This window comes from Amblyraja radiata, chromosome 12 (genome assembly GCF_010909765.2).
Source record: "Amblyraja radiata isolate CabotCenter1 chromosome 12, sAmbRad1.1.pri, whole genome shotgun sequence".
NCBI lineage: Eukaryota > Metazoa > Chordata > Chondrichthyes > Rajiformes > Rajidae > Amblyraja > Amblyraja radiata.
In genome coordinates this window covers 11848469-11864099 of record NC_045967.1, presented here as the reverse complement: position 1 = coordinate 11864099, position 15631 = coordinate 11848469, and the positions used below count along the sequence as shown (strand labels likewise).

General features: G+C 45.9%; 1 long non-coding RNA gene across 1 annotated transcript; it reads left to right on the top strand.

Moving 5' to 3' along the window:
* The first annotated feature begins 248 nt into the window (after positions 1 to 248).
* Positions 249 to 14506, top strand: LOC116978943. Its single transcript, XR_004413601.1, has 3 exons — positions 249 to 261; positions 450 to 457; positions 14426 to 14506. It is a non-coding gene; the product is annotated as an uncharacterized LOC116978943 (long non-coding RNA).
* The last annotated feature ends 1125 nt before the right edge of the window (positions 14507 to 15631 follow it).

The following is a 15631-nucleotide window of genomic DNA, read 5'->3' as shown; positions in this document are numbered from 1 at the left end:
GAGCCAGCACCGCCATTCAATGTGATCATGGCTGATCATCCAAAATCAATACCCCGTTCCTGCCTTCTCCCTCTATCCCTTGATTCCGTTAGCCCTGAGAGCTAAATGTAACTCTCTCTTGAATACATATAGAATACATACAGTACATACAGGAATGGGGGGGGGGAGGGAGGGGGATGTTTATAGAAGGTGCTTAAAATGAGAGAATTCAACGTTCGTACCGCTGGCTTGTGAGGTACCCAAAACGAAATCTGTGGTGCTGTTCCTCCAATGTGTGTGTGGCCTCACTCTGGCAATGGAGGAGGCCCAGGCAAGGGAGGTCAGTGTGGGAATGGGAAGGGGAGTTGAAATGGTTGGCAACCGGGGAGATGATGTAGGCCTTGGTGGACCAAGCGTAAGTGTTCAGCAAAACTGTATTCTTGGTATAAAATATCTTTAGTATAAACCAGCATCTGAGGTTTACTATATCTTGCATAGCAAAACATTATACCAACCCTTTCCCTTTCCCCTGACTCTCAGTATGAAGAAGGGTCTCGAACCGAAATGTCACCTATTCCTTCTCTCTAGAGATGCTGTCTGACCCACTGAGTTACTCCAGCTTTTTGTGTCTATATTCTGTTTAAACCAGCATCTGCAGTTCCTTCCAACGCATAACATTTCAGTTTAGTTTAGAAATACTGCTTAGAAAAACGCCCTTCTGCCCCGCGAGTCTACACCAACCATTGATCACCCATGCACACTAGTTGTTATGCCATTTTCTCATCCAGCCCCTGCATATTAGTAATTATATTTTACAGAGGCCTATTCACCTACAAACGAATATGCCTTTGGAATGTGGGAGGATACCGGAGCACCAAAAGGAAACCCAACGCGGTCACAGGGAGAACGTACAAACTCCACACAGACAGCAACCAAGGTCAGGATCGAACCTGGGTCTCTGGCGCTGAGAGCTAGTAGCTCTACCAGCCCATGGTTTAACTGTCCAAGTCCCAGCTTATCTGCTGTGGAGCCCTCGTCCATGTATTTATCATATCTATACTTCTGTAGCCAAGCACTCCTGAAGGCCTTCCATCATTCTATTCTTCATGAAGCTGGGCCCTCTTAGAACTTTACTGCCTCTTCTAATTATGCCAAGTCTCACTCATCCAACACCCCCTGAATTATACTGGCTCCCGTTTAAACCGAGCCTCCATATTACAATCTTCAGACCCTTCTGTGACCTTGTTTCTCCACTGCTCTGTAATTTTCCATGTCCTTACAAAACCACAGAGATCTCCCTGTCCTCAGCCTCTGGCCTCTAGAGATCATCCGTTGAATTTAATTAGAGGATAGTACAGTAAACAAGCAACGGGTAACATTTAAAGAATTATAACACAGCTTACCAGTCATATATATCCTTTTAAGAAAACAAACATAAGGAAATATGACGAGCCATGGTTATAAGGAGAATGTAGACAGCATTAGATCAAAGGGAAAGACTTTAATGCAGTCGGAAAGAACAGAATGCCGGAAGATTTGGATGTAGAAAAAGAATGCACAAGCCTTGACAATGATAAGGAAAACAAAAATGAGGATAGTCCATTGCAAAGCATAAAAGCAAGATGTAAAATGTTGTCTTCATATGAATAAAGAATATGTGTCAAATGGAGACAAACTAGCCCAATATGCCAGCTTTGTCGACATGGACAAGGTGGGCTGAAGGGCCTGTTTCCATGCTGAAGACATCTAGGACTCTCTGACTCTAGATGATTATCTAAAGTTAATGTTGGTCCCTCAAATACTGAGACAGTAAATTAAATTTTAAATTAAATTTAATTTAATTTATCTAAAGTTAATGTCGGTCCCTCAAATACTGAGACAGTAGAGGCGATTTTGAGCAGAAATATTAAACAAATTTTATATCTGTCTTCAAGCAGATAGTTCCAGGAAATGTAGAAACAAAGAACTGCAGTTGTACTTACTTCTAATAAATTAAAAAATTAAAAATAAATTAAAAAAAAAAATTTAAAAAAAAAGAACTGCAGTTGCTGGTTTATACCAAAGATAGGCACAAAGTGCTGGCGTAACTCAACAATCAGGAAACATCACTGGAGAAAAAGGATGAGTGATGTTTCGGGTTGGTCCCTGACCCAATAAGTCACCCATCCTTTTTCTCCAGAGGTGCTGCCAGACCCGCTGAGTTACTCCAGCATTTTGTGTCTATCTTTAGTTCCAGGAAATTGTGTGATTCCAGAGAACTAAAAGCCCAAGGTGAATGAGGAACTGTTGGAAATGAGCGTTGTTGTAAAGTAGGAGAAGTTACCAGGGCTGAAGTCTGTAAATCCCCAGGGATTGAAGATTTGTATTATGTGAAGTTGGTGTCTGTGGAGATGGTACACTGAGTTGCACCGTACAAAATGTCGAGCATTGCAGAATAATCCCAGCTAGCCCCCTAACAATCTCATTGCCCCTCGTTCTTCTGAACTCCAGTGTGTAGATCACCAATCTGTTTAGCTTCTTCATACATGGGGTCATCTTTTTTTGTAGAGATATACAGCATGGAAACGGGCCCTTCGGCCCACCCAGACCATGCCGACTATTGATCATCCATTCACGCTGGTTCCACACACTCCCTACACAATATTTACAAAGTTCCATTAACCTACACAGGGCGACACGGTGGTGCGACGTTAGAGTTGCTGCCTTACAGCACCAGAGACCCGGGTTTGATCCTGTCTATGGGTGCTGTCTGTATGGAGTTTGTACGTTCTCCCTGTAACCGCATGAATTTTCCTCACGGTGCTCTGGTTTCCTCCCACACTCCAAAGACGAACAGGTTTGTAGCTTCAGTAAAATTGTAAATTGTCCCTAGTGTGTAGGATAGTGCTGGTGAACGGAGTGATCGCTGGTCTGCGCAGACTCGGTGGGCCTAAGAGCACATTCCCACGCTGTATCTCAAAAAGTTCTAAAGTCTACAAACCCACACATCTTTGGGATGTGGGGCGAAACCGGAGCACCTGGAGGAAACCCACGTGGACACAGGAGGGACGTGCAAACTCCACACAGACAGCACCTGAAGTCAGGATCATACCCGGATCTCTGGTGCTGTGAGGCAGCAGCTCCATCAGCTGCGCCACTGTGCCTAAATGAACTTTCTCCCAAGGGAATAAAATATACTTCTTAAATAGGGCGTCAACAATGGTTTCATTGTGATATCACACCAAAACTTCCCTACTTTTATACTCCAGGCCTCTTGGGATAAGACTAATATTCCATGAGGCCCCAATGCGATTGTAGCAGAACGCCTTTACTCCTGTACTCAGATCATTTCATTATAGGCACGACCTTCCTTCCTAATCATGAACAGCATCTGAATGATGGCACATCATGAGGAAAAATACTTACGACTCACGAAACACAGAGCACAGCCTTAAATCTCTCACGAGTGTTGGGTACTCAAGCCATTGATAATTTGGGGTTGTTGCGCATTTATTAATGACATTGTTGGAAGACAAAAATCAATCTACCTGGAAGAACACCATGAACTTAGTTGGTAAAGACAGCTGCTAATCACAGACCGACTGCGATGATTCAGCACCAGAGTCCACCCAGTCACGTTGCAGAAGAAGGAATGTACCACCCTCCGAGGAATGCAAGTACTCATCACAAAGGTCAAAGTCCCCTCTAAATCATCACCTTCTTAAGTGCAGCAATTCAGTGCTAAAAGCATTTGCCCTCCCAATTTGCTTGCAGTCATATCCGCTAATAATTAGATATCTAATTGGAAAGTCAATCACGTGTGTGCCTTGAGAAAAAGACATGGCTTCCCAAATGCAACATGTGAAAATAATAATCGAAAATTCTCCAGAAACAGAGGACATGGGTTTAAGGTGAGGGGGGAAAGAATCATGACACGAATAGATCGGGTAAACGTACAGAGTCTCTTGCCCAGAGAAGGGGAATTGAGAACCAGAGGATTAGGTTTAAGGTAAGGAGGGAAAGATTGAATAGGAACCTGAGGGTTAACGTTTTTACACAAATTTTACTTACTCACTCTTTGACTACACTTATTGGGTAGTCTAGGGGTTCTATTCTTGCACATTCACTTTCTCTTTCATTTTCTTTCTTTCTTGCTTTTTAAATAAAAATAAAATAAATGTTTAAAAAAACTAAAAACGTTTTTACACAAAAAGTGGTGGATGTTAGAAATATTTAGACAGGTACATGGATAGAATAGCATTTAGAGGGATATGGGCAAACACAGGCGGGTGAAACTAGTGTAGATGGGACATGTTGGTCGGCGTGGGCAAGTTAGGCCGAAGGGCCTGGTTGCATGCTGTAGCCAGGTGTGTAACCAGTCATGAATCTATGACCCCATGACATCCCATGAATTTCGTACATTGTAACCACAACTATAGGATAGGAAAAACATTTGCTTCTTTGAAAAAGGAAGCTCCCACTAACAACAACTGGATTTTAGAGTAGAAACAAGGAACTACAGGGGCTGGTTTACAAAAAAGGACAAAATATGCTGGCGTAACTCAGCGGGTCAGGCAGCATCTCTGGAGATCATGGATAGGTGATGTTTCATTAATTTCACTAATCAAGAATCTATTCATCTCTGCCTTAAACATATCCACCCCCTTCTATGGCAATGAATTCCACAGATTCACCATCTTCTGACTAAAGAACTCTTCATCTCTAAAGGTAAGGCCGTTTTATTTTGAGGCTATGGCCTCTGGACCTAGACTCTCCCACTAGTGGAAACATCCTCTCCACACCAACTCTACCCAGGCCTAAACTAAAGTAAAATGTTGAACGAAGAAGCAAGAACGACAGGTGCTGGTTAATACACAAAAGGACACAAAGTGCTGGAATAACTCTGCGGGTCAGGCAGCATCTCTGGAGAACATGGATAGCTGACATTTCGGGTCGAGGTCATCCTGAAGCAAGGTCTCGACCTGAAACGCCACCTATCCATGTTATCCAAAGATGCTGCCTGACCTGCTGTGTTATTCCAGCACCTTGTGTCTTTCTGTGTGATATGTGTGATATTAATTCACCAGGTCTAAATTTGTAAGAGCAGAACTACTTTAAAAAGCAGGGAACATGCTTGCATTCTTTGTACATCAAACTATTAACGCATTGACCTTGATATTAAACATTAAGTAAAATCCTTGTTACATACCCCCCCCCCCCCTTTTATCTGAAGCTTGGCAAATGTCAGATGTTTTTAAGCATCACAAGCAGAGCAGAAAATGTTGGCTGAGACTAGCAATGTCACTCTTCAGTGCAGACAACATGGCTTGTGTGTGAGAAGGGGCAGATTCAAAAGAATATTTCTGTAAGCAAGAGACCAATCTATATTTCTCCCCTCGGGAGATGGTGGAAGCAGTTAGTATCGATCCATTAAAATGTAAATCAGGAAGATTTCTTTCAGATAATAACTCAAAGGGGTTGCATTGTAGCAGTAATATAAGATATGATATACATGGTGAATTCTGCATGCTTGGGAAGCGAAGGTTGCTTTAAGATGTTCCCTAAAGCTCTCCTCAGCTGAGCTTCTCCTTGCGGCATGCCTAGGTCCGTTGTCGGCTAATTGAAAGAGATTGATTGCTATGCTTGGTCAACAACTCCATTATCATTGTATCATGAGACTACAAAAGATGCTGCAAGGCAAACTGGAAGTACTCATCTTTCTATGTGAGGCAGATCTGTTTGTAAGTTGCTGGCTGTTGTTAGTGAGTGGCTCCTTTGGAATTGGCACTTTCCCCGGCACTTCACCTCGATAGCCAATTTTTTCTTGCCGTAAATTGAAAAACTGCACGTATCGGATATCTGAAATTAAATTCCAGAGACGCTCAGGGCAGAGTCTGTGGCAAGAGAAACAGTGCCAGAGACCTGGGTTCCCGACTGAAGAATGGTCCCGATCCAAAACGCCAGGGGCTCGACCCGAAAAGTCACGGCGGTGCAGTGGCAGAGTTGCTGCTTCACAGCGTCGGGGATCCAGGTTCGATCCTGACCTTGGGTGCTGTCTGCATAGAGTTTGTACGTTCTCTCTGTGATTGCGTGCGTTTCCACCGGGTGCTCTCCTTTCCTTCCACGTTGCAAAGACGTGCAGGTTTGTAGTTAAATTGGCCTCTATAAATTGCCTCTCGTGTAGGATACGAATCTGGGATAACATAGAACTCGTACAGGTGATCGTTGGTCTGTGCAGACTCAGTTAGGTCTGTTTAACCATGCATTATCTCTAAACTAAACTAAACTAAATTATACTAAACTAAACTAACCTTACCAGGCTTTCCACCACCCCACCTGTGTTCCATCTTTCTACTCTCCTTATACAGTCTGTCTGTAGAAAGGCCCTGACCCAAAACGTCCCCTGTTCATTCCCTCCTGAGATCTTGCCAGACCTGCTGAGTTCCTCCAGTAGTTTGTATTTTTCACTGCCTCTTGGTACATCTGGCAATGATAAACCAACACCAATATCAAAACCAAAAATGATATTGCACTGATTTACTGAGTGAAGCTAATAATATCATTGTCTCGTTATTCAGTGTCTCCAATATCCCATTAACACCTTTGCTTTCATTCAGGTCTGGCAGCGTAGTTAAGGTTGGCAAGGTTTAGTGATACCATCTAGTTTTATTTCTGTGTAATAGAAGGAGAAAGGACATTGACATTCATAGTTTACCCGACCCCAGAACATCCCACCCTGGTAGAACATTTTTTGTTTAGTTTAGAGATACAGCGCGGAATCAGGCTCTTCGGCACTAGGAGGCTGCACCGACCAGCGATCCCCACACATTAAAGGGCCTGTCCCACTTTCACGACTTAATTCAAAACCTCTGCCGAGTTTAAAGGACCTAAGAGAAAAATCAAGATTGTGGTAATCTACGAACTCCTTCCACCTTCCACGACTATGTTCACGAACTCCTACGAGTATGTCTGCGAATTCCCACGACTATTTCGATGCCCTCCTTACGAGTAAAAAGTTGCAATTTCTTTCATCCCGACCATTTTTTTACTCGTGGACATTTTTTATCGGGCGGGAAAAAACGTCCCGACCTCCCTGATGCCACGAGTACCTACGGCTGGCATAACGAGCCGCTACGATATATCTACGAACTCCTACGACCTCCTACGGACTCGTTACGAACATTCTGCGAGTTTGAATCAAGGGAAAAACTTGGGAGAATTTGTGAATAACTCATGAAAGTGGGACAGGCCCTTAACACTACCCTACACACACACTAGGGACAATTTACACTTATACCAAACCAATTAACCTACAACCTGCACGTCTTTGGAGTGTGGGAGGAAATCGAAGATGTCGGAAAAAACCCACGCGATCACGGGGAGAACGTACGAACTCCGTACAGACAGCACCCGTAGTCGGGATCGAACCCAGATCTCTGCCGCTGCAAGCTCTGTAAGGCAACATGATGCAAGTTTCTTTCTTCCTTCTTACCAATAATTATTCCTGTGATTATGTTGCTGGTCGGGAAAACATTTTGCACGCAGCAACATTTTTTAAATAGACCGAGTTGATGCTTGATGTATTGATGGAAAGATAAGCAACAGCCAAGACAGCTGAGGAGCTTTGCAGCCCCACAAATAGTACAAAGGCATCTTTATGCTGTAGATTAGTGTCTCAGCAGTATTGCGGTGAAATGGTAGTGTGGATTAGGTAGTCACGTTCTGTGGTTCTGATGTTCACCTTCACCACCTCCTGACACTGACGTGAGAGTGTTACCCGTGCCAAGATGGAGTTTAGCGTGTCTTCCTTTCTTCAACAATGTCAATAGATCGTTGATTTTGCCCCAGCGCTCTCCAATACAACTAGAGGGGGCCTGGTATCATCAGAAGTAAAAGTTACGAGACTGAGAAAATCTGATACAGCAGTAAAGCTCCATCTCACTGCACACCCAGTGTGTAGGAAGAAACTGCAGGTGCTGGTTTACACCGAAGATAGACACAAAATGCTGGAGTAACTCAACGGGTCAGGCAGCATCTCTGGAGGAAATGAATAGGTGATGTTTCGGGTTGAGATCCTTCTTCAGACTGAGAGTCAGGGGAGAGGGAAACGAGAGGAAAGGTGAAGAATAGATCTGATGACTAAAGTACAGCTTCTTCCTTGCAACCGGGTGTCTTGAACACCACACACGCTATCCTCAGCAGCTATGATCTTCATTGCCCTGTGCACTTTATTTTATATTAATAATAATGGATGGGATTTATATAGCGCCTTTCTAATACTCAAGGCGCTTTACATCGCATTATTCATTCACTCCTCAGTCACACTCGGTGGTGGTAAGCTACTTCTGTAGCCACAGCTGCCCTGGGGCAGACTGACGGAAGCGTGGCTGCCAATCTGCGCCTACGGCCCCTCCGACCACCACCATAATTAGGAAGTATTAGGGATATTAATTTATTGTATTTTTGAATATTACAGTATATAGTTAGTTTAGTTTAGAGATGCAGCGTGGAAACAGATCCTCTGAGTCCCCACCAACCATTGATAACCCGTTCACACTAGTTCCATGCTGTCCACTTTCACATCCAAGCTAGGGACAATTTACAGAGGCCAATTCACCTACAAAACCGTACGTCTCTTGGATGTGGGAGGAAAACCGGAGCACCGGAAAGACACCCACGCTGTCTCAGAGAGAACGTGCAAAATCCGTACGGACAGCACACATAACAGCACCCGTAGTCAGGATCGAACCTGGGTGTCTGGCGCAGTGAGGCTGCATCTCTACCTCTGAGCTGCTGTGTCGCCCCGATATTTTCTCTGTGTTATTTATAGGCCTGTTAAGCTGCAGCAAGAAACTTGGGCGTCATTTGCGCGTCACGCAGATGGCGCGAGAAGATTTTGTACATCCCAAAATCCTGGGGCGCCGCGCGCGACGGTGCGTCACTGCCTATGTCACCACGCACCATGCGCACGTAATGCGCACCATACGCGCGCGACGTGCATCGTGACGCGTAAATGATGTTGCGTAAATGACGCGCAAATGACGCCCAAGTGGGCCAGGCCCTTTAGAATCTTCATTTTTCAGTTGTCGGTAGATAGGACGATTAAATACACTTGACTTTTGATTTTACTCTTTACTCTGGTCCCGTAGCATCTTCCTACGACTTCAGCATGAGATAGTTCCCATCAACGGCAGGATGAAGTGTGAAATGGACCCCAATAAGCTCTGATTGTCTTTCCGTGCCTCTGAAGTTCAAGCCTTGGTCAAATGCCGCGTTATTCATGAAGGAAACACCAGAACAGCACTGAGAGAGTGCCATCTCATTGCCAAAGAACCCCCTCATGTGCTATATATATTTCTGAAGAGCATCTCACAGACATCTCATCAGTACAGTGACGCAGCTGGTAGTTCAAACCTGACCGTGGGAGCAGTCTTTGTGGAGTTTGCACGTTCTCCTTGTAATCATATGGGTTTCCTCCGGGTGCTCCGGTTTCCTCCCACATTCCAAAGACTTTTCGTTGAGTTGAGTTTAATTTCATTCATTTTAGTTTAGTTGAGTTTAGTTTAGTTTATTATAATCATGTGTACAGAGGTATAGTGAAAAACTTTTTGTTGCATGCTAGCCAATCCGCGAAAAGACTATACATGATTACATTGAAGCTGTCCACAGTGTACAGATGCAAGATGTAACGTTTAGTGCAAGATAAAGTCCAGTAAATTCTGATTAAGGATGGTTCGAAGTCTCCAATGAAGTAGATGGGAGGTTAGGACCACTCTCTAGTTGGTGAGAGGACAGTTCAATTGCCTGGTACCAGTTGGGAAGAAACTGTCGGGTGGGATTGTAAGTTAATTGGCCCTCTGTAAATTGCCCCATGTGTGTAGCGAGTGGTCACCTTCATGTGTGGCTGCATCAGGTGGAGCGTAGAGCCAAGGCACGTGGGCACCAAGTGTCACTACCTGCTGAGGTTCTACCTGTCCCGGTTGTTGCGAAGGATGGGCCTGGCGCAGATGCCACGCAATGTGCCAGTCAGCTGGACATTGCCGCACCATCTGCCGTTCGTGGAAAGGTTCTTCCGGACCAACACCTTTGACCACAAGTCCATCGGGCAGTGGTCAGCACGGAACATCCTGCAGGCACTGCAGGGAAATGACTCCATGGATCCTGTGGCGTGGTTTCTAGAGCAGACTGCCCAGCTTGTCTGGCAAAATGCCTCATTGCCAGAACTGACCAACAAGCACCAAGACCTGGCTTGGCTGGCGGTGAGGGGAGCCCTCCCAGTCAGATCCCTCCTGCACCATCGGAACCTCACTACCAGCGCACGCTATCCTCGGGGCGGCTGCTATGGAGAGGAGACGGTTGCCCACCTCTTTGCAGAGTGTGGATTCGCAAAGAGAGTCTGGAGAAGAATGCAAGGGTCCCAGTCAAAGTTTATTCCGAACAGCTCCGTCACAGAGGATTCTGTGATTTATGGACTGTTCACAGGGACACATTCAGAGACTGACATCGAGTGCTGCTGGTAGGTCATCAACTCGGTGAAAGACGCTCTTTGGTCTGCCCGAGCGTTGTTGACCACCCAGTGGAGCGAGATGTCCGTCGGGGAATGTTGCCGAATGGCCCGCTGCAGACTGCAGGAGTACGTGCTGAGGGACGCACTGAAGCTCGGTGCAGCCAACGCCAAGGCTCGGTGTGGGAGGACCACAGTCTAGGGTCCTTCCGTTGCTGGGCATGGGGGGCAGTGTATGGTGGAGACCCCCATCAAAATAAGGGAAGGGATTCCACGCCAGTGGGCCACATGCATGGCAAGGGTGTGGGGTAAAATTGTGATTTGGGGAAACTGTACTGTATGTATGTATAGCCTCCCAGAATGTCGGATGGAGTATTGTAAGGATCAAGTATTGTATATATATATATATTTCTCGAATAATGTCTATTTAAAATTTAAAAAATGTGTGTAGCAAGTGGAAGCAAAAGTGGGATAACATAGAACTAGGATTGCTGGCTGGTGTGGAGTTAGTGGGATGAAGGGTCTGTTTTCATGCATTATCTTTCGAATCAATTGAATCAATCAGCTGCACTTGAAAACAGGCTTCTTGCATTCATTATATCAGTAAAGCATCCATCGATGCAATATCAACAGGATTTGAGTCAAGCTGAAATATTTGACAAATTAGGATATGTTAGGGTAGGTGTGGCATGGTGGTGCCGCGGTAGATTGCTGCCTCACAGCGCCAGAGACCCGGGTTCGATCCTGACTACGGGTGTTGTTTGTACGGAGATTGTACGTTCACCCTGTGACCACGTGGGTTTTCTCCAGGTGCTCCGGTTTCCTCCCACACTCCGAAGATGTGCAGGTTTGTAGGTTAATTGGCTTTGGTGAAAATTGTAAAATTGTCCCTAGTGTGTAGGTTAGTGTTAGTGTACGGGGTGATTGCAGGTCGGCATGGACTCTGTGGGATGAAGGGCCTGTTTCTACGCTGTACCACTAAAGTTTAAAGTCTAAAGCAACTAAAATGTTGGGAAGTAAAGAGTAATTTAAAATGAGATGTGGACAGAGAGTTAGTAAAATGAGGGAGGAAACTGCAGACTTAAAGCCAAGGTCAACAGGATGAGGAGGGGGTGGGGGGTCTCATTTGATGAGGATCTGATGGTTCTGGGCCTGTTCTCGTGGAGTTTAGGATGAGGTTTCTCATTGAAACCTACCAAATAACGAAAGGTCTAGATAGAGTGGATGTGGAGAGGATGCTTCCACTAATGGGAGAGTCCAGGACCAGAGGACTCAGCAACAGAATAAAAGGATGTACCTTTAGATTGGAGAAGGTACAAACTCCATACAGACAGCACCCATGGTCAGGATCGAACCCGGGTCTCTGGCGCTGTAAGGCAGCAACTCTACTGCTACGCCACCATGTCTTCATTTGTCAAATATTTCAGCTTTTCTCAAATCCAGTTGAATGGAGGGATTTATTTGACCAGAAGGTAGTGAATTTATGGAATTCAATGCCACAGACAGCGGTGGAGGCCAAGTCATTGGGTATTTTTAAAGCAGAAATTGATAGACTATTGATTAGTAAGGGTCTCAAATGGTATGGGGAGAAGGCAGGAGAATGGGGTTGAAGGGGAAAAATTTATCAACCATGATAGAATGGCGGAGCAGACTCGATGGGCCAAATGGCCTAATTCTGCTCCTATGTCGTGGACTTGCGATCCTATGATCAGAGATGGAGTGATTTAAAATGGCCAAGAGCAAGGGTCGTAGTGGTGCGGAGATCACAGAGAGTAAAGGGCCTGTCCCACGAGCATACGACCTGCGCGACCAAACCGGAAGCGGGAGCCGTGCGGAGGTTGAGTGACGTGACGTGAGGCTCGAGCGAAGTCCGCGGGAAGTTCGCGCGTAATGTACGGCGTCAAGACGCTGCGTACTGGGTCGAGACGCTGCGCAAGCCCATCGAGGCGGTACGTACGGCGTCGAGGCAGCTGCGGGCCGGCAGGCCGTTGCCGTGCTGAATTTTTGAAGACGGTCAGTTTTTCGGAGCCCTGCGCGATATCGGGACCAGCCCCGCACAACTCCATACGGCTCCGACGATCGAAGTGGGACCGGCCCCGCGAGGCCGTACGGCTCAAGCGACCACGTTAGGTCGCACTTGCCGCATAGAATCGCATGCTCGTGGGACAGGCCCTTTACAGAGCTGAAGGAGTGGCAGAGAGAGGGCAAAGACTAGAGGGCATGGCTTTAACGTGAGAGGGGCAAGGTTTAAAGGAGATGTGCCGTGCAAGATGTTAATACAGAGAGTGGTGGGTGCCTGGAACGTATGGCTAGGGGTGGACGTGGAAGCAGATACGATAGTAGTATTTAAGAGGCTGTTGGATATGGACATGGTAGGCACATGGATATGAATGGAGGAATATGGATCACCATGGGCAGAGAAGATTAGTTTAACTTGGCTTCATGTTCAACACACAGACATTATGGGCTGATGGGCCTGTTAGTGTGCTGTACTGTTCCGTGTTCAATGTACTATGTACTATGTTCCATGTTCCATGTTCAATGTATTATGTTCTATGTTCTATGAGCATGACAACTTTCTAAACAAGAGTGGACAATTCAAGTCGAGATGCTAGTGAATTAGGCAATTAGTCAGTAGGTAGTGTGGTGAGGGGTGAATGGGACTTTGTGTGAGTTGGATGGGGGGGGGGGGGAAGTAGTAAAGTCTGGATGAATTTTGAAGAGAGTACGGAGTTTCTTAATCACTTTGTGTTTTAATAAGCAGCAATCGGTTGGAACATTTGGACAAACTTCAGAAACATTTCCGGAATGAAGAGGATCACGACATTGCTGAGGTTCCCCTGTTGCTATCGAGGTGATGTTTCGTGTATTAGTCAGACTTGTCTGGAACACTAGTGTGGGAGGTGCTTTTTCTCTCTCTCTCTCTCTCTCTCTCCCTGTGCACTTTTCCAATTGGAAATGTGTTTCCTCGCTGCAGGCAATGTGCAGTCAAGAACCTGAGAGAAAAGCTGAGAGCAGAGACCTGCGAACAGGCTTGTAACACGGCAACCATTGCAAACTTCAGACTGCTTTGCATGTTCACTTTTTAACATGCTAATTCTCCAACACAGCTTACGCTAGTATCTACGGGCCAGCTTTTAAAATCCTCAATCTTTAGCGGAGAATTGTAAATATTGGGCAAGATCGCAGGAAAAAGACCAGGGAGGGGCAATTAGAGTCATGGAGCCATGGAAACAGGCCCTTCAGCCCAACTCATCCATGCCAGCAAAGATGCCCGAATTAAGCTAGGCCCATTTGCCTGATTTTGACCCTATCCCTCTCAACCTTCTCTATCCAAGTACCTGTTCAAATGTCCATAAACATTGCAATTGTGTACACAACACTGCAGCTTCTTCTGGCAGCTCATTCCACAGACTCACCACCTGTTTGAAAGCCAATTGATAGCAATGGCCAACCTCAACGAAGCTGTCCCAAGCTCACATTCAGTCAACAGCACTGGACAGAGCAACATGGCGCCAACATGGCGACTCTCTATACTGTCTCAGTGTGCTACTGCTATACACTTTTACTGTCGGAAGCGAGCGGGCAAGATCATCTCTGACCTCTCTCACCCTGGCCAAAAACTCTGAATCACTTCCCTCTGGAAGGCGACTCTGGACTGTCAAAGCTGCCACAGCCAGAGATAAAAACAGTTTTTACCCACGAGTAGTTGCTCTACTCAACAGCCACAAATCTGTAGCCTCCCTTTGATCTGGTATTTTGTTGGTTCACATGCTTGATCATTGGTATTTTATCATGAATGTTTTATTATTATTAATGTTTAGTGTTTTCTGAGTCATTCGTAACTGTCACAGTATGTCATGTTGTTACTTGTGGGCGGAGCACCAAGGCAAATTCCTTGTATGTGAATACTTGGCCAATTAACTTACTTACTTACTTACTCATCTGGAATACTTATTCGAGATGTATCTCAGTGCTTATATATAGTGATACTTGTTCGGATCTGTATATAAAAGTCAATTTCTCTGTACCTCAGTATTCGAGACAAATAAAGCCCCATTGAACGGCAGGGTGGCACAGTGGCATAACTGGTAGAGCTGCTGCCTCACAGCATCAGAGACCCGGGTTCCATCCTGACCCTGGGTGGTGTCTGTGCGGAGTCTGTGCACCTCCCTGTGACCGCAAGCGTTTCCTCCCACATCTCAAAGGCTTGCGTGTTTGCAGGTTAATTGCCCTCTGTAAAAATTGCCCCCCAGCGTGTAGGATGAGAAAATGGGATAACATAGAACCAGTGTGAACGGGTGATCGATGGTCGGCATGGGCTCAGTGGGCCGAAGGGCCTGTTTTACAATGTATCTTTCAATCAATCAACAGGAAAGAGAAGGAGGTGTCACAATGGCACAGCTGACAGAGTTGCTCATTCACAGCGCCAGAGGCTCACATTCAGTCACTGTATCATCTGTGGCCTTTACTGATGGAGGTGAGCCGGCACCCAGCTCACCACCAGGTACGGCCTGCCACACCTGCTTGTGGGCATGGTTCACCTCATGGCCTATGTCTGGTGGTCACATGGCATCGGGCATCAGAATGGAGACGAGGAGGAATTTCTTTAGCCAGAGGGTGGTGAATCTGTGGAATTCATTGCCACAGATGGCTGTGGAGGCCACGTCATTGGGTATTTTTAAAGCGGAGATCGATATGTTCATGATTAGTAAGATCGCTAAAGATTTACAGGAGAATGGGGTTGAGATGGAAAAATAGATCGGCCACGATCGATGGGCCAAATGGACTAACTCTGCTTCTATGACTTATGTACTTATGACATTCGGATCTTAGCCAGTGTTATCACCAGGTCAGTCCGACACCCAAACCTGAAAACTACTGAAGACTCTACTCTTGCCAGATTTATGGGTGGCCCAGTGGCACCGCGGGTAGAGCTGCTGCCTCACAGATGGGTTCAATCCTGACCTCGGTTGCTGCCTGTGTGGAGTTTGCACATTCTTCCTGTGACCGCGTGGGTTTCTCCATTGTATGTCAGTTCCCTCCCACATTCCAATGACGTGCATGTTGGCCGGCCACCTGGTGTGTAGGTGTGAGAGAAATTGGGGAAAGATTGTTGAGAATGTGGGAAGAATATAAGGTTGGATTAATGGAGGATCCGTGAGAATG